General features: G+C 34.5%; 1 long non-coding RNA gene across 1 annotated transcript in view; it reads left to right on the top strand.

Annotated features, from left to right (window-relative positions):
* The window catches only part of LOC143912065 (uncharacterized), a 569,875-nt gene that overhangs the window by 141,135 nt on the left and 408,600 nt on the right, over positions 1 to 20,140 (top strand). The gene's annotated exons all lie outside the window — the stretch shown is intronic.

The raw sequence follows: 20,140 nt of genomic DNA, 5'->3' as shown, positions 1-20,140 counted from the left end.
CATGGCCTGTTGAAGACGCTGTACTGTGTGGTTATTAAATTTGCTCAAGGTCCTCGCTGAATTTATTCACAATTCTAAACTAACTAAAATTCCTCACGCAATACTTCATGCAATCGTTGGTGTAATATTTAAATTATTGCGAGTAAGGACAATCTGCGGGTTAAACTTACACCCTGCGAATATGTCAGAGCACACCCTCAAGGTCAATACATATCCTTAGATAAGTCTACACGTGCCTGGACTTACATATACATATATAATATATTATATTTAGTACACGTGCCTCTACTCATGTACTTACATAGCACACGTGCCTGTAAATGAAGAACGAAATCCATTCAAATTTCGATTATAATATTTGGAAATGATCAATATTCAGATGAAAGTGGAAATTGCAAGAGGAAATCCGTTTTCAATTTTTCGAATGCCCCACGTTAGATTTTTCAAGGAAAATCTATCATCAATTGCTACAGAGTTATAAAAATCTGGGAATAGTGGAATTTTATCTACATTTTGATTCAATGAGGAATATTTATTTAACTCAGATTTATCGCTATAACTGCAATCAAAAATGTATAAATAAATAATGTCATAATTTCATCACAAATTTTGATCCCGATCCTGATACTACGATACATAAATCATGCTTAGTACAAATCAATCATTGGAATCATATCATATATGGAAAAGGCAAATTTCGCACAACATTCATCCACCTGTTAGGGAAAGCACGTACACGTGTACTTCGATTAACAGGTATGTAGACAGTCATGTGTATTTGTGTATATGTATTTATGTATACATATGTACGCATACATGTACATAGAAGAATAAAGTAGGATGTAAAAACGATTTGGGGAAGCCGGCTCGACCCTGACCTTGGTTCACATTTGGCGAGTTAATATTAGGTAGGTCGGTGTATCGATTGTCTGGCGCGTAGCCCCCCCGCCCAGTTGCGGGTGGAAAGGGGTGAGAAGAGAAAATTCCACCCCCACATTTTCCTCCCACGTTTCAGATCCAGACGGCTGCGGAAAGTAGGAGGGGTGCAGAGGGTACAGCGCCACTCCAAAGGTTACGGCCAAGGGAAAAGCGATTGCGGGAAATCACTTTTGTTTTCCGTCCCCGCACCGAAACTTGCCTTTTCACTTTATGTAAATATATTGTGTATTCGGCGCCAATGTTCAATCAATGTTCAACCACCTTTTCAACAACTTTCCCTCACCTCCGTGGCCCATCTAATTTCATATGTATATACATACATCTACATATATGTATGTATCTACACACAGTTACTAACCGCCTTATTTTAAATATTATCGTGCTCCTCACCGTAGAGAAGAAAATTACATAATTTGTCTAAGAGTGTGTTTTTCTCTAGTAGGTACATACATACATATTATATGCTTTTTATTTTATTGGTCACTATTTAAATATGAAGGGTCAGTATTTCAGTAAGTTTTTATACATACATGTAAATATCAGTAATTAATGGTTTTAGTACTGATTTTATAAAAATTTTGTAGCGTAATCTTACATATGTTGATATAAATATATAAAGTCTACGCTATTAGTACGGGGGTGACTTATGTATGTCTCTCTTATCTAGTCCTGCTAAAGTCTGGAACTACTTTCAAGGTTTTGTGCTTGATGAGCAGCATGCTTTTCGACCTGGACGCTCAACTGTCAGGCATTTGTTTGATTTTTTACTTATTGTTATGTTCAACGTTCCTGGAACCACCATGACTCTGTCCATTTAGTTTATACTGATTTCCAGAAAGCCTATGGTAAGCTAAATCATTTCATATTATTGAAGAGAATGTCCGCTTATGGCTTTCTTGACAGATTGGTGCAGTTTTTCAAATCATATCTCGTGAATCGTCAACGGTTTGTCGTCTTTGGTACCTCTAGCTCCCGTATCTGTGTATGTATAATGTTGCTGGCTCCGGGGTTCTCTAAGGCTCTAACCTCGGACCCTTGCTCTTTAATCTATTTGTCAATAATATTGGTAGACACGTGGTCAATTGTCGTTTTTCACTATATGCGGATGATTTAAAGCTCTATTTGAGCATACATTCTGAACGTTCTTGCGAGCTTTTACGAGAGGATTTAAATAAATTCTCTTCATGCTTGGTCGTTAACTAAACGTTTGCCTCTTAATGTCTCCAAATGTAAGGTAATGTGTTACTCTAGATCTAGATATATCCCTGATCGTACCTTTCCTTATCTGAACTGAACTGGGTCGAATCAACTGTTGATCTTGAGGTTGGTTTTCAGAGTGACCTAAGGTTGTCCAAAAACATTGATTCTGTGTGTTGCTCAGCTTCAAGGATGCTAGGCTTTGTTTTTCGCAATTCCCTACATTTCCATAATCCTACTGTTTTGAGGCTGTTGTACGATGCTCTAGTGAGAAGTGTCATGGAGTACGCCTCTATTATCTGGAGTCGTTCAGCCAAAACACAATCTATTAAACTTGAACTTATCCAAAGACGATTTCTCCGGCTTCTTTATAAGGAGCAATATGGGATTTACCCATATTTATATCCCTCAAGATTTGTCATGGGTATGGTAGGCTACACTTCTCTTGAACATAGGAGGAATGTTGCCCTCATCAAGTTCTTGTTTTCTATATACATATATAGAGGTTTTATCTCATGCCAGTTTATTCTTGCTCCGGAGAGTTTGATCTGGACCCGCCATCGTCCCCTATTTCATATTCCTCTAGCAAGAACTGTGGAATATTTCAATTCTCCCATCCCTCGAGGTCTCCGTTTCTTAAATTTACTGGATGGTGCCATTGACATATGCATAAACGAATTCGGCGACGGAATGCGTGTACCTAATCCCGGTTTAAAAATCACGCGCACCCAATTTGACATGTGTGTATGTACGTTGTGGAGAACATCAGGGATGTTTAAGTCTGATTAAGCGGCAACATCCCGAAGGAGCGAATTCAGCTCGTTGAGCACACTCCCTATCGGACCGGAACGAACGAATTCATTTAAGTCTACCCCGATAAAAACAACATCAAGTCTTCCCTAACCCAAATCAATCCCAATAATGCGACTTTCCTTATATGTATTTATACACAATCAATTCAAAGTAGTCAGCTAATTAGCGACTTCCTCTTTAGTTGCGACTTGACTAATATACTCTGTACGTGACCGAACCGATATCGACTCGAATAATACCGCACCCCATTTATTATTAGAATACATATTTTTTCTATATCTATTTCTAGCATCATGATGAATACCCAAAAGACTCTTTTCGACAAACTTAATCTTTTTACGCGAAAAATACATACAAATATGCAATGCTCTTTGTACGCGGATAAGGAGGGATGTAATTTTTTTTTAATAATCAGATTGTACGAAGAGTAATGCACATGCATACATACATACCTACATATATGAATGAACCTGCTTTAAAGGAAATCTACATATGCACTATATATACACAATAAGGATCCCGGTGTTTTCTGGTACCGTGAATCCCGGTGCTGAAACTAGTCTGAATACCGCGATTACAGTGCTGGCAGAAATTTACTTAAAAAGATTATTTTTACAAAAATAATATGTGAACCGTAATGATATTTTAAGCATATTTTAAGGGGACCACTAGTGTGACATTTTAAAAAAATCTTTCTTTTTAAGTTTTTGAATAAAATTATCTCCCAAACCACTAATCAAATCGGACTGAAATTTCTTACTTGTAATAGAAATTATTAATATTATACGCCAAAATTTTTTAAATATTTTTTCCTAAGCCGATAGTATTATTTTTAATTTAGAGAATCAAGGTTTTTTATGTTTTTCTAAGAAATCCTTTAATTTATTGAACTGAAATTTTATATCTAGAACTTTTAGTTTAATACCAAGTTATGTATAAAAGTTGGTAAGCACCCGTCAACAAGAAGTGTCAGTTTACTCTTGTCCAATTTTTTCTTCCACTATTTTTTTCGACCCCTTTTACATGTGTGCTCTTCACGTAAAAATTCAAGTATTTATGATTGTATCAATGTGATGAAATAATAAAAAAATCACTAAATAAAATAAATCGGAAGCGGGATTTTTTCCTCTTAGAAAAGTCAAAAATGTTGTGACAACGATTCTTTCCACGCCCTGAACATATTTAGTTGAAAATTTATATTTGTATTCTTTTTGTGCTAACATTAACATTAACACTAACACAGAGTTGATAAGGTTTTAGACGGAATTCGTAAGCCGGAAGAAGAACTTTTATCATTTGTAATTTTTCCTACATTTGTGTTCAATTTGAATTGAAAATGCTCATAGCCGGTATGTGTGAACGGGTATGTACATACATACACATGTTCGATTATAGAATTTTGTTTTTTATCCTTCTTATATTCCTCGTAGGTCGGTCACATCCATTTCGTTCAATTTTCACACATTTCGTTCAATATTAGCTCTACTATTACAAATGTATGTACATGTAGGTATAAACCCCTATCACATACCTTCCGCAAGACAATCCTTTAAAAATAATTCCCTAAAATATTCCTTTCTATGTACAGCGTGTTAGGGGAGCTGAATGAGGTTGATCTATTCGGTGTTTCCATGTATCAATTCAGGGCATCGGGAGAGTTTTGATTGATTGATCCAAATGATTATATTTCTATTTTATAATTTTCATGCAATATTTATCATTGTATGTTTAGTTATGCACTGTTCTATTTAGTCTTGTTTTAGTTTTTATTCTTTTCTTTTACATCTGTTTATCTCTATGTCCCATTTTATGTACATAATTTGTAAAAATCTCTAATTGGGCTCAGATGTTATTTTGTTACATTTATTCTTTATTTTTATGCATTTCTACATTTGTTTTCTGTTGATTTTTGAAAAATAAATAAAAAGACAAGGAGGAAAACAAAACATATGTACATTTCACAGCAAACTGATAAATTAGCGGTCGTGACTTAACATTTTTTTTTTGGTAAAAAAGTTATAAATTATTTATTAAATACATATCAAGCACCCAGTTCTAAAAATACGATCGTTCGCGTAACTCGTTTCATACACACAGACTATTTTTTTGAAGAGCTTTGAACTTCGGACTGTCACAATAGATCATGCGATTTACAGGTCTAATCGTTGACCATGACAGTTCTTTCATCAGATTTGTACATCGATCCACGTACGATACGATTTGTATTCATATTAGACGATTTATTGCTCGAAGTAAAATCATCCGAGCAACAAATTATTGAGCGATAGGTAGCCGGCATTCAAAGAATTAAAACTGAAATATAATACCATTAAAAAATAAAGTAAACGCTTTAAATATTTTCAAAATGATCTTAAAAATCAAATTCGATATATTTTTATTTCTGTCCCAAGCAATTGCCCAACAACGTTGAACAATTTATTTCGAGGGATAAACGCACAATAAAAAAAATAACGTAGCTTTACAATCGGTACGAATTACAGTACACTCTCGGAAGATTGTAAATCGTGGTGACAATGAATATTTCATCAGTATTAATACTATCATCACGATGACTTTGTGCAGATAGATTGCAATAGAAAGTCCATTGCATTTGTATGTGAGGTCACTCAAGTATGTAGGTAAAGATCAAAAACGCGAAATTTTCGTTCCACCTTGCAAACGAACTTGCACTGAAAAATGAAAAGGGCACGATTGTGGATATGCATGAGCTGGGTTCAAATTCTTAGTTACGCATTAGGGAATCTGTTCAACAACTAGTGATGTTATCGAAATATGCATGAGTGTATTATAAAAGAATCGCTCGAATGGAAGAAGAAGCTTTAAATATTTTACACAAGAAGAAGCAGAAGTAGCAGCAGCAGCAAAAGGAGTAGGAAGAGGAGGAGTGAGGGTTGTATGTATGTATATAATAAAGCAGTGGATAAAAGAGCAGTTGGTAGTTGGCGGTGTTTAGGTATTCGTAATTCGGTGTAATGCACCTCCCGTCTGGGCGGTTTGAGTTAATCAGGGTGGCGCAGGGTGGCGGGTATGCGCGAGGCAGGAAGGCAGGGGATGCAAAGGCAGGGGATGCAAAGGCGGGGTCGGGTGCAAATGGCGGCCGTCTGGAGGTCGGCGGGCCGCTCACCCGACGATGCCGACGACCTGCTGCCCGGGCGCAAACCCACCCCCACCCACAACACCCTGCACATGACCCACCCAACCACCCAACCACCCAACCACCCATCCATCCACCCAAACTCGCATCGAGACGGTCAAATGGCTGCGGCGGAGAAGCTCCCAAACGGGAAGCGATACACTCTAATATGCATTTACAAAACCGCTGCACCGCTTCTACGTACATATGTACATATGTCTCTATCTATGTACATACCAATTAAAGATTTCCTCCAAAGCATCATGCATAGGGCTATATGCAAATATGAATTGTAGAATGAGACAAAAAATACCATACGAACTAATGGATTTCACTATTTTTAAGCTTGGACAACTTTTTACTAATCACTTTATCTATGTATGTATGTACGTAGTAACAATAGATGAAGTTTTGTGATCATGCGAAAATTCGAACTCATTGATTGATTGATTCGAAATCAGAATCGATCACTGATCACATTTTCATGATCTAGAAAGAATGTGTGTGTGTGTGTGTCTGTCTCTGTGTGTGTGTGTGTGTGTGTGTGTGTGTGTGTGTGTGTGTGTTTGTGTGAATGCCGTGTGTGTGTCTGTGGATTTTTGGGGATTTTTTGAACAAACTTAGTCTTATCGAACTGAAACTTAGTATCGGTTACTGAAGTTCTTATCGACACGTTAATTTTTTTCAAAATTTTAAGTTGACCGGAAATGGTAATACTAATGGTAGTATTTTTTTTTTAACAATATTTCATTATTTTATTTTGACCTTTCAAATTATTTTAATCGTCATGATATTTATTGTGTATAATACTGATAGTGATTTTAAGTAATAAAAAAAAATTGAACAAAATCCGACAACCGGAAGTAGATCTTTTGTCTTGTGCAAGTTTCCATACATTTGCGCTCAATTTGTATCGAAAATGCTGTCATAGCTATTACAACATATTTCATAATGCTGCCGGTATGTGTGAATGTGTCTGTACGGTTCAATATCGAGTTTCGTTTTGTTATATTCCTTCTTATGTTCCTCAAATACATAGATAAAGTCATGGGTTGGTCACATCCGAATTTTTTTATATATGTATGTAGGTACACCGGTGCTAACATTTAAATGACGCTGTAATAATCGAAACAAATCGATTGAACGTGTACCCGAGATCTTTTTTATTAACAATATTATTGTGATGGTCTCATACTGTAAGAGCAACGGAGGAGTTGCTCTTAAATTGTGGATTCAAAATTAAATGGATTGAAGTGTGCTTCCGAAAATATTCCAAAAAAATACGCAAGTCGTTCATTGATGTGAACATTTTCGATGAAAAAAGTTTCAACAATAATTCATAAATACCGAAGGACATTCATTGACCGGTAAATTTTTGCCGGATTTTTGATTCGGTTATTATGCGTTTACATTTAAAATTACCATTGTAGCGTACACAAAGTTCGCCCTTCAAAGGATTGCGAGGATTTGTCACGTCAACACAATATGGAAAGAGGAAAGCGTGAGTGGGGAGGGCCCAGAAAAGGTTCAACGTTCGAGTGATGGCAACTGAAAAACCGGGGTTCCTCACTAGTCACTACACCAAGTTAAATTGCAAACCGACTTATTCTTCCCCGTTTTGTTTATGAAATATTAGCTAGCAGAAATCTGATAATCATCGTTGTTGAAATAAAAAAAATTTATTTGATATCCATTTTTAATCATTATTTGTCACGTTTTCTGTATGGGGGGTGGGGGGGAAATGCTTTGAAATATTAGCAGAAAACTCCCCCCATACAGAAAACGTGACAAAGAATTATTAAAAATGGATAACAAAATAATGTTTTATTTACATCGACAAGGATGATTATTTCTATAAGGGGATTATTCAAAAAGAATCGAAAACAATATTTTAGATGTGAATTTAATATTTCTTTAGATCCAGTAGGCGTGGGGTATGTATGCGTGATATACGAGAAGTATAAATTTATTATTAGTTACGTACATATGTATACATAAATATATACCTATACAATGTTAAGTAATAATAAGTGCTTCATATGTTGCTTGTACTTGAATGCAAGCTCTGCTTAAAGAAGTGAGGGGCGGGGGAGTGTGTATGTGGGAATGTGTTTTCCGAAATTAAAGCATTTTAAACATAATAGTTGATATCTTAAGCTATCGGCTAGTTGAGAGGATAATAACAAAAAAAAAGTAAAAATTAAGAGGAAAGGAAAACTTTGCGTAGTTGTTTTCCCAGACGCACGAACTGCCTCCCCCGGAGTTGGGTTCAAGAAAGGTTACGTCTAGGTCTAGGTTGCAAGGCAGACAAGGTCGCGGGGAAAGTCCCAGAATCTCGCGGTCCAATTTGGCCGCTGACAGGGTCAGGCCCTCAGGGTGACCTGCCCAGGAACTGGCTCCAGCATCAGCTCCGGCGGGAGACACACCTCGGGCCGTTGCCGTTAGTTACGACTACCGTTGCCTTGCTCTACGGCTACGGCTACACTTACCCTCGCTAACTTCGACAAACAACCCACCCACCCACCCACCCATCCACCTTACAATAACACACACACACACACACTGTTATGTACGTAACAATATTATATTTTATTTACCTATACATACAAACATATTCTCTTCAATATCTGTGTGTCAATGCAAGGGATTAAAAAACGTGACACAACTGGAAATTATCAAAAAAATATTATGTCCATTCTAATATTTAGAGATCAATAATATAATATACATGTATGCAGTGGTGTCACCCCAATTTTGGAACAATGAAATTTTTTGAAAATTTACATTTTTTTTCATCCAAGGGAGTATTACATGAAAGTTCATTAAATATTCAAGATTTGTATAACTTTTGACAAAATATATGTTATACACATACATATGTTAATTAGTAATTATGCTAAGAATTAATATTTTTCAGATGAAAAGAATTCTTAATTTGTCAACGTAGACGCAATATGTATGTACATACAATGTATGCAGAATTTATATAAAAATTTTGACAAGTAAATGCATTACCGCAATATTAGCGGTAATACATAATATGTATGTAGAATAGATAAGGTATAAATATTTGAATATGTAAAAACAGGTTATTATCGATTGTTACACCAGACAGTGGAAAATATTCATAATTAAATTACACGATTTCAAGGTCAAAAAGAGTGCCAATTTATAATTTTCCAAATATAAATTATGTACATGTGTATGAAAAACAACATGTACATATACATACTTTGGCTATAAATAGAATATATGTAATATACATTACATATCTATGATAGGACCTACTCGCGTACATAAAATACCTACTGTTTAAAGAAATGTAAAACATATACATACATACATATGTTTGTAAATTGTAGGTAAGTATTTTTATAACATTAGTAATGCTAAAATATAAACAACACAGAGATTTATTATAGCGGATTTTAGCTACTACGTATGTATGTATGTACATATACATATATGCATGTTAAGTAATATACGAACTTTCTTTTTTATGAAGTTTGAACTAACAAGCATTAACGAGTAAAATTAATCAAATCGATTTACACTTCTTGTTCGCGGTGAAATTATACTGTGTATTAATATTAATGCTGTTACATAACGAGTATGTATATTAAAATTGTAAGTTTTGAACCGAACATTTTCGAAGCCTTCATTAAACTTCATTAAAAGAGGAATTCATTACTTTTTAAACAAGGTCCACACACAAAACTTATTACAGCAATCACTATGTACATATGTATATATATATATATGTATATATATATATATATATATATATATATATATATATATATATATATATATATATATATATTTTATTTATTTTTTTTATTTTTTATTTATTTCATACCAGGAAGGCATTACAGGTAAACCCCAATGCGCCTTCCTGGCCAAATTACAAATAATACAGCATTTTTTTTTTTTTTTTTTTTTTTTTTTTTTTTAATTATATATAAGTCGCTAAATTACGAGACACTGACATAAACTCGACAATTAACGAGACATCTATGAATTGTACATACATTTTTTTATTGTAATATTGACATTAATCATACTCAAATAGTGGTGACATGGTGGGTAGGAAGGATTTTTAGCCAATTTTTAATCGGGAATCGTTTCAACAATGAAATCAGAGAAAATTGGCAAACTCTGATAGGAAACGATCAACCAGGAGTCACAAATCCTGGTCTGACCAGCAGCATTACAGATATACTCAGAAAAATTCTTTTCAATCGAGGTCAGCTCAAGGGATCGAACTCGGCGCCTCTCAGTGTTAAGCAGAAGCTTAACGACCGAGCCACGCTGCTGGCTAGGCTATATATATATATATATATAAATATATATATTTTATATTTTATTCTCAATATATTTATTACTAGAATATAACATTCGACTTTTAAACCATTTAAACAACACCAATCTCAGTTATTATCAACGGTGAGAGACAAAGGGAAAGGATTCACACATTCAACTAAATTAATTAATTAAACCCGGTGGTTTTATCTCGTATCCTCTGGGACGCTGAACATACATACATATATTCGGGAGACCGTTTAATCTTCATCTTGCGTAACTATGTATGTATGTACATACAAATGTATGTATGTATAATAATAGTTACTGTCACTACGCTGCTCTAAATAAGTGCCATTATATAGTTGAGATAAACTCAGTAACAACTGAATATAAATTTAAAAATCTATTTCAATACATCATATATGTAATACAATATAAACAATATCAATAGATAAAAGTTACAAAAACAAATATATACCGTTAGTATATGACAAAAAGCATGGAAATGAAAAAATAGTAAAAACGTAATAGGAATAGGACACTAATAAAATTAAGGAAATATTTTGAATAGATCTCACTGACTATAAAGTCACACTAAATATGTCGATGTCCGAATGATCGGCTACATTCATATGTACATTGTATGTACATATGGTTACATATGGTTAAACAGTCCCATTGCTGTGCAAATCGGAGAATTCATTGAGAATCGATGGATTATAAATAATTCCACGAAGAACAAATAACACGTGTCGTAATAATAAAATACGACGACGAAATTCAAGACCAACTAAACCTATTATTCCCAAACAAAATTTGCTTGGATAGTATCGATACATTTTAAAGTTGAGAAACCGACAAATTTTTTTTGCGGAGTTTTTCCAATAATTTAATATACAATTTTTTGCTAGGTGACCAAATTATCCAGTTGAACTCCAATATGACCCTAACAAAAGACTTGTAGTGGAAATTATCGAATTGAAATTAGCCAACAGATAAGAATGTCTGATTACAAATGCTACAGATTGGACTTATTGACAACATTTGATTTATGAACGTCAATTTACCGTCAAAAAGTATACCAAGATCACGAATCATATAAACTCGATTTAGAACTATTTAATATTGAAAGCAGACAAGATCTTATAATATACATACATATGTATGTATATGTATAATATGGATGTACCTTATTAGATTATATACATATTTATCTGTATATAAACACATAAAACACACGTAGGTGGAGAACATCTACCAAAGGTATCATTAATACAACCCAGAGGCAAAATTCAGAATACGGTCGTCCTTGAAAAATTGAGCTGTCGTAAAAAGTATACCTAACCTCCAAGGCCATTCGGGTCCTATTAGTTATTCTTATTACCTATGTATTTAAACATCACGAGTTCTCGACAATCATCAAGTCTCACTCTAAACGATAGACAGCACACGTTTACATATGTATTACACTGATCGTAGTTATTTGGGGATCGTATCTCGACAACCCAAAAAGACTAATTATCAATTAATTTAGCTTCAGTTTTACCCTATCGCCAAATTGTATATGTATGTATGACATAAGTACTCGAAATAAACATAAAAAATGAAATGCGTGTATTGTCATGTATCGGGGAAGCAATATGGGTAGGGGTAGGCGGGTGAGGGCGAGAGAGCGCGCGCGTGTGTGTGGGGAAAAGTGGGAGGTGGGGAGGGGAAGAGGGTGATTTGCGCGGCTCGGCAATGGTCGTTATTTGCGAGGTGGAGGCAGGTCGTGGCTCGTGGGGCAGGTTATGGCCGACCTTGGACGACATTGGGGTAGCCAAACCAGCACCAGCAACAGCACCAGCAACGACTCCCCGGCAACAGACGCCACACCCCAACCCCAACCCCAACCACAACAATATTTCATAAACAAAAACAAAACAGTACCTAATGCCATAATTAAATATCCGCCTACGTCTCTTTCACTTATCAACGTCATGTATCTTGTATGTATCCCTTGAAATTGTCCGTTGATTTTATTTAATACTAGCTGAACCCGGCATGCGTTGCAATGCCACAATAACGCGTGCAATTCCCGTTCCCGTTCCCGTTCCTTTTTTACATTTATATATATATATATATATATATATATATATATATATATATATATATATATATATATATATATATACATATATATATATATATATAGATATATAGGTATAGATATACTTGTTGATGTGGTCCAGTCATCCGCTGTGTTTGTGGTACAGCCCCGAATGGTCAGTACATTCAAGTGCGAGGTAGGCGCGGCGCGATTATTGTCACACTCGCGGCGTGATGCGTTGAAGGCGGTAGGATAGCTTTACTTTTGCGTCAGTAAAATCGTAATTACGAATATTATTATTAAGAGGTTTTTTAACAGTAATCTTCCCGGAAATGCATACAACAAATCCTGAAAGTTCCATTTTAATCGGTTCAGTGGTTTAGGAGACTATTCGAGACACACAGACAGACATTAATTTATATATGTATATATATATATATATATATATATATATATATATATATATATATACATATATATACATTTTACTGACAATTTTATATATATTATATATATATATATATATATATATATATATATATATATATATATATATATATATATATATATATATATATATATATATGTATATATATATATATATATATATATATATATATATATATATATATATATATATATATATATATATATATATATAGTCTATGTATATATACATAGACTAGCGGTGCTACCCAGAGAAATGTAATATTAATAGAAGTGGCTTCAGGTGTTATATTGTTGTCAAGTGACGGTTGTCCACAGACAAAATTATAATTATAGTTTTGTTAATTTTGTTAAGTATGTTAGAGTATAGTTGTTTGTTTAAGTTTGCAATTGTTAATTGTAAAATTGTGAAATAATTCATTAGCAATTTTCTATATGATAAATAATTAATAATAATAAAAAAGTAATTTTATTATTAGTCGTATTTGAAGCTTGGTGCTCGAAGTACATACATATGTACATATGTCCGATAATAACTTTATATTACTCGCAAGATGGGCAAGCGCATCGTTAAAAATTGCACAATGCATTCAAAAACACACAATAAACCATATGGGATACATTTTTATAAATAAATTGGGTATTTAAGTAACATATTATTCAATTAACATCGTAGATTGACAGTTCTTAAAAATTTCATGGCAGTCCCGCGACTTCGACTTTTTTTTCAGGGGTGGCACCAGAAAAATGTAAAAATTATTTTTAAATGAATGTAAAAACATTTTTCTTGGTGGCGCCGAATACTCAATTATATTAATAAACAATTATTTAAGTTTAATTAATATAAACATCGTTCATTTCATATTATACATATTTTTGTTAAAACTATGCATTACACTTTAATTTCAGAGTTCCCAAGGACAGACAAATACAAAAAAGTGGATAAAAATAATCCGTCAACTGAAAAAATAATCGGATTGGCCACCAACGCCCAACACCACACCATATACTAAAATTGTAAATAAATCTATGTATCAAAATAAAACTTTAATTTCTGAAGTGAATATGTGATGACCCTGATTTTATTCCGTGCGTTTTAGCGTAGTTATGGAGACGTACATCATAATATTGAAACAAATTATTTATTCGTAATGGCGTCTCTATTATTATAACATTTCTCTGGTGCTACCCGTCTTCGCTTGATAAATGAAAATTAAATGAAAACCATGAAAAAACCTTCATTTGTTTTTTTATTTATTTGAATTGAAATTATTTAATGACCGACCGATCACAAACGTCTTTGACCAATCCAGCTATTCAGAAACGACTTTGACCGCCGCCAATCACAAACGAATTACAGCCACCGTTTCAGTTTACATATATACATTTAAGAAGAATGAGATAAGATTGTCCAATTCTTAATAAGTATATTTAGATATTTTACATGTGATATAATAAAAAATATTATTTGTAAATATAATATATATATTTTTTATTTTGCCCATCGTGGGTTGCTTATGCTATTTTCATTTATTATGTAATCAATTCCCAAAGCGAAATTTTAGCTGGGGATACCTACATATGTATGTATATATGTTACAGTGAAAGCATATTTCAAGTGAAAATATATTTTCACCAATTCAAGCAGTGAAAATGTATCAAACAATGAATTTAAAACGTTTAACTTTATAAATTTAACCCTAACAACCCATTCTTAAATGAATAGGGCCAACTCTTACTTAACCTAATCTATCCTAACCCTTAAATAATACCAACCTTAACAATCTAATCTTAAATGAATAAAACCAACCCTGAAAACGTAACTGGTTATGATTTCACTGAAACGTCAGTGAAAATATATTTTCACTTGAAATATCATTTCATTGTGACATAAACATTATCCGGTTGAATATTTTATATAATAACATACATACGTATGATTCAAAAACAATTAGTTAGTAGCTGATAAATTAGTTTAGTAGCTGTTGACATTTCGATATTCTGTGTTTTGAATTTTGCTTGTTCACATGTATGTAAGATTTTGGATCACAAATATCCAACTATCATGTACAAATCTTTAGCTAGACAACAGGGAATTATGTATACTTTTGCTAGTCGCTAATTTCGAAAAATAATAAAATTATTCAGATAAAAACGAAGCTTCAAATCTAACCTTCGAACTACCTGAGCATCAACTTAATAAATGAATAAATTATTACTTGACTTATTACGCGGTTATAACATTTCTCGTTCGCAACCTTCCCTGTCGTTTTATACCTACAAAATTCGTCTTAAAAAGCTACTTAATTTAATTTCACTGAAATATTTTAAATTTTCGTACTCATAAACGAACGAAAATAGCGTAATTGTTTCGTCGCCTACGAGAATTAATATCTTTGTACGGAAATAAACATAATATTTGTGTGAAGAGGGTAGATTGAAAGGGGTGAAAATCGGTGGGAATGGGCTCGCATAATCATCGCTCACGTCATACAAACATCCATAGTAATAGTCGGGAGTGTTATCCTGGATCCTCTTCGACGACGGGAATAAATGTAGAACGGCTCGGCCGAAATGCGCCAGACAAAAAGGCTATTGGCCCGAGGCTGAAGGGTAGGCCAATAGCCATACGTCCTACCCTGCGACCTTTGTGCCTAAGGACCCTCGACTTGGCTGAAACGGGTTAACGATTTTTAATTAATCACACAAACGCGGCTAATTTGTAAGCCTGAATCGATGTGGCAATTTGTCTGATGGGAGTTTTCCTTAACGATCTGAATTAATAAAACAAAAAATTCGAATCCGAATTCGACGAGAAACCTCGATGGCGGGGGAGAGAGAGAGTATTTGTAGAGGAGATGAATGTCAAAAGAGTGATTAACCGTTTTATGTAAGGTGTTCGGTTATTCGAATAATCAGTGACTGGTTTGACGTAAAAATGAAGGCGGGTCAAGACTCAAGATCAAGCGGAGAAAATACATACATATGTATACCTACATATAAGACGAGGTAGGTACAAATAGCCGGTAAAACGTAGAGCGGGTCAGGAAAGCGCACACTTGACCTGAATGCGCTCTCGCTCGGGAACTTTCACTCTCGGACGCCACTGCATTGCAACGCTTGCATAACTGTAAACAGTGTAAACAATCGCACGCCGACTCAAATCGATCGAAACTATTACCAAACCCATCACCAACGCCATATTTCTGGTATCTATTTTATTGGAAATACATACATACTCGTACATACATATATGTAATGAAATACTATACATAGATATTTTGTTTTCTTACTACTATATTTTACTTTAAAAAGGTTTTATTTTTAATTACACCGACAAAAAATTTCACGTGAGAACCACTGGCATAGACGGTTCGATGATTATTCCGCAATAAAATCTAAAACCTCGATCACGGAACATCTGGCACCCGAAAATTCCATCCATTGCGAGTTGATCCCGCGCACTATCACACAAACGAGAATTTGCGATATACGGTCGCAATGTATGAAATTTATATTTTAGTTTAAGTTTGGACCATTGTGGCATTACAGGAGTCCCTAATGCACCACAATGGTTGAAAAGATACAGAGAGATGAGAAAAATAAAAATATATACATACATATATGTAGGTTAACACAAACAAAAATACATACATATATAACAATAGCATTATAATAATGGCAGATAAAGTAAAAATATCAAATAATAAAATACAAAGTAGGGAATGTCTTGTATCTACAGCCAGCAACAATATATAAATACAAAACATCCCTGCGAGGCCCAAATGGAAGAGAAAAGATCAAAATAATCCGTTTACCGGCCTAGACGTACTGAAGGCGACTCTTTCACATATATGTTACGTATGTATAATATGCAGGTTTAAAAAATGGTCAGGGAAATGTGAGCTGTCTTTCTATGTATACTATACAAGAGACCGTTATTCCGCGCCGAAACTATAATACACTAGTGTTCTGCCCGTTGATTTCAACTGGTGGTTTCGGAAAGGAATTGATACACGAATTAAAATAAAGTTATATGTTATAATATAAATACATATTAAGTAAGGTAATTTACAGACTCGCGGGCGCACGTAATATTAGTCGAAATAAAAGTGTGTGTGTGTATATATGTGTCACCCGTGACTCGGCCCAACGTCGCACATGCCTGTAAAATGACGCTCCACCCCCCCTCCCCCACTTCCCCGCCTCTCGAATTCTTTGGTCTGATTGGGTGTGTGTCCACGCGTCTGCCGTATACGCACACACATTGTCACATATCCACATCGGTTACGTTTCTTTTTACATATATGTTTTTATATATATTATTATATTACGACTGGGAGTGATTGTTTAGAAATAAACCGATAGCAATCCTAACTCTGCGGGAAAATTTGTTTTGTCTGCCAAAAATTGTGTTATTTTTCAATTGAAAGCGATGTAACTAAACTGCAATTTAAAAATAAATTAAATAACATTTTGAACCCTTGAAATATATGTTATACAACCTGTATGTATTCCGTTCAGACTATTGCATCAAAAAGTTATACAACGTATACATATGTAAGTATTTATTATTAGTTTATTCTAGTTTATTAAATTGAATTTCTGTATTTTCTTTGAATACTAAACATGATAAGGTCTTCAATTGTGAAGTCAACTTTAGCCATTTAAAACAATTTTAAGCTTCGTCGTATTTAGATTTACGTCCTTTATAAAACTCAACTTTATCGCGTACTATGTAGTTGTTTTACCCGGCTTCTTCTTAAACAAGGCCATTCTAATAGTAAATATTCATTTGTTTTTTTATTAAATTTATTTGAATCGAAAAAAAAATATCGAATCATCGTCATAGAAACTTTGATTTGTTTTCGATGTTACCAACCAACATAATTAAATACTTACAAAGTCTCTTTCGAAATTATATATTAGATTTACATAGTCAACAATGTTCATAAAATTTTCAAAACTATTCTAGGCAAAGTCGCACAGCATTTAACAATTACATACATACATATAGCAGGCGAAGGGCTCACTAGGCTCTCCTTATGTATATATATATATATATATATATATATATATATATATATATATATATATATATATATATATATATATATATATATATATATATAAAAAAAATATATATATATATATATATATATATATATATATATATATATATATATATATATATATATATATATATATATATATATATGTATGTACATACGAACATACATGTGTATGTAGTAGAAAAGTAGATGAGAGGTATCGGAGCAATTGAGGTGAGTCTCAGTGTTTCAGTGGTATTCGTAGATGTCTTGCGACCTTCGACTGTCACCAGATAGGGACGAGGTGAGAAGGGGCGCACGTAATAAGGGCAACCCCGGGGAGCTGATTCACCTTCTCTCTCCCCTCACAACCTCCTCCACCTCCCGTTGTGTCTGATGTGGTGAGGTCGTGTTCCGTCCCCCGGATTTCAGACGGGGTTGTCGCCCTTAGCGTCTAGGACGAGCCTCAAAGTTAAACACCTACAGCCGGATGACACCTCCATCAGATGACGACAGTGTCGTGCCAGAGGGCGCCAAAATACTTTCGACTAGAAACTGTCAGGAATTGCAAATCATCGCGACAACATAAACACATATATACGTATAAATATCTAGTCATGATGATGCAATACTGCTGTAGCCCTTTATGTATATTGCATACGTAACTCGACAATTACTTCCCAGCCTTTCTTTACGTATTACTATATTATATTTTATTTTTACATATGTATGTACATATATGTATATAGATACCAGGAAGGCTTGATAGGAAGACCCCGATGCGCCTTCCTGGACAATTAATTACAAACAATGCAGCATTTTTTATTAAATAAATTACTGTTTTCGAGAAGCCGAAGAACACGAAATTAACAATTAATTAATAAATTAAATAATTAATCCATTGAGACGACTATGGATTTTTAGACTTGTACAATTTTTTACAAATTGTACATACATACATAACACAGACGATTTGTAACAGCAGTTAGGATGTTTTTTTTGCCAATTTTAAGGAACCGTTTCAACAATGATCAGATGAAATTGGCAAAATTTGATAAGAAACGACCGACTTGGACTCACAAACACCCAAATCTGACCAGCAACCCAATAATCACTCGGTGCTAAACATACACTGCTGACTATTTACGTACGTTATTTTCTTCTTATGTTCTAGTTCCATGTCCTACGTCAACGACAGTAGCCCATTTCTAAAACTTGTCCCTTTCATATTATTATTGCTATCCCACATTCGGAAAGTGGCTCTACTACATACATAGCTGTCCGGAGGATTCCTGTCTTGGGAAGATTGCTCATTCCCGAGAGTTGAATCTCCACAGTCGCGGGGGCTGATAAAAAATATTTAAAGCATTTCGGGGTAATTATTGGGACAGGAGGTGGACGCGAACAAAGGAACGATCTCCCGTGAGATGAATTAGCAGGATCCTCTTTAAGCGCTGTCATTAGCTTGGGGTCCAGGATCGAGATATGTATGTACGTACATAAGTAGATGGAGGCAAATCGTGCTCCGAGTCGCATACATCACCATTGAGCAATACGAGGAGAGAGAGAGAGAAATGTATTCAGGAATCAGATTCGAAGTTAATCACATTGAATGAATCCCAAACAAGAACAACTAAAACGGTACAAAAACCAACAGGGAATACTCGAGCGGAAAGTGGTGAATGAAACTCATCTCCACATAACATAAACAAAAAACAAACACAAAACGATGCAAACCGCGACTAATCCAATGAGTTATAACCATAATTTAATAATAGATACACGTGTATTGTGACATTAGGGCGGGTGTAGGGGTATGAGTGTAGTGTAGTGAGGTTGGTGCCCTAGTATTTACCCTTGCGAGCGGCCTAGACGGTCGAGTTAGATCGTTCACCCTGGCGGCACACCCACCCTGTACCATTCACAACAACACCCACCCCATCCCACCCCAGCCAAACCACCCACCCATCCATTTCAAAACACCATTTCGCTTAGAGCATTCGTCAAAACTGCCCAAGTGCAACCGTCACGTCGCAGAAGACTGAACTTGTCTCGTTACTTGTCAAAAAAAATCCTGTTCCATGATGGATATACATACATATGTATGTATATATTGTATGTACAAATTAATGTACAATATTGTTG

The sequence above is a fragment of the Arctopsyche grandis genome, chromosome 5, assembly GCF_051622035.1.
Source record: "Arctopsyche grandis isolate Sample6627 chromosome 5, ASM5162203v2, whole genome shotgun sequence".
In the NCBI taxonomy this organism is placed as follows: Eukaryota; Metazoa; Arthropoda; class Insecta; order Trichoptera; family Hydropsychidae; genus Arctopsyche; species Arctopsyche grandis.
Note: the sequence above shows the minus strand (reverse complement) of the source record. Positions and strands in the feature narration are given on the sequence as shown.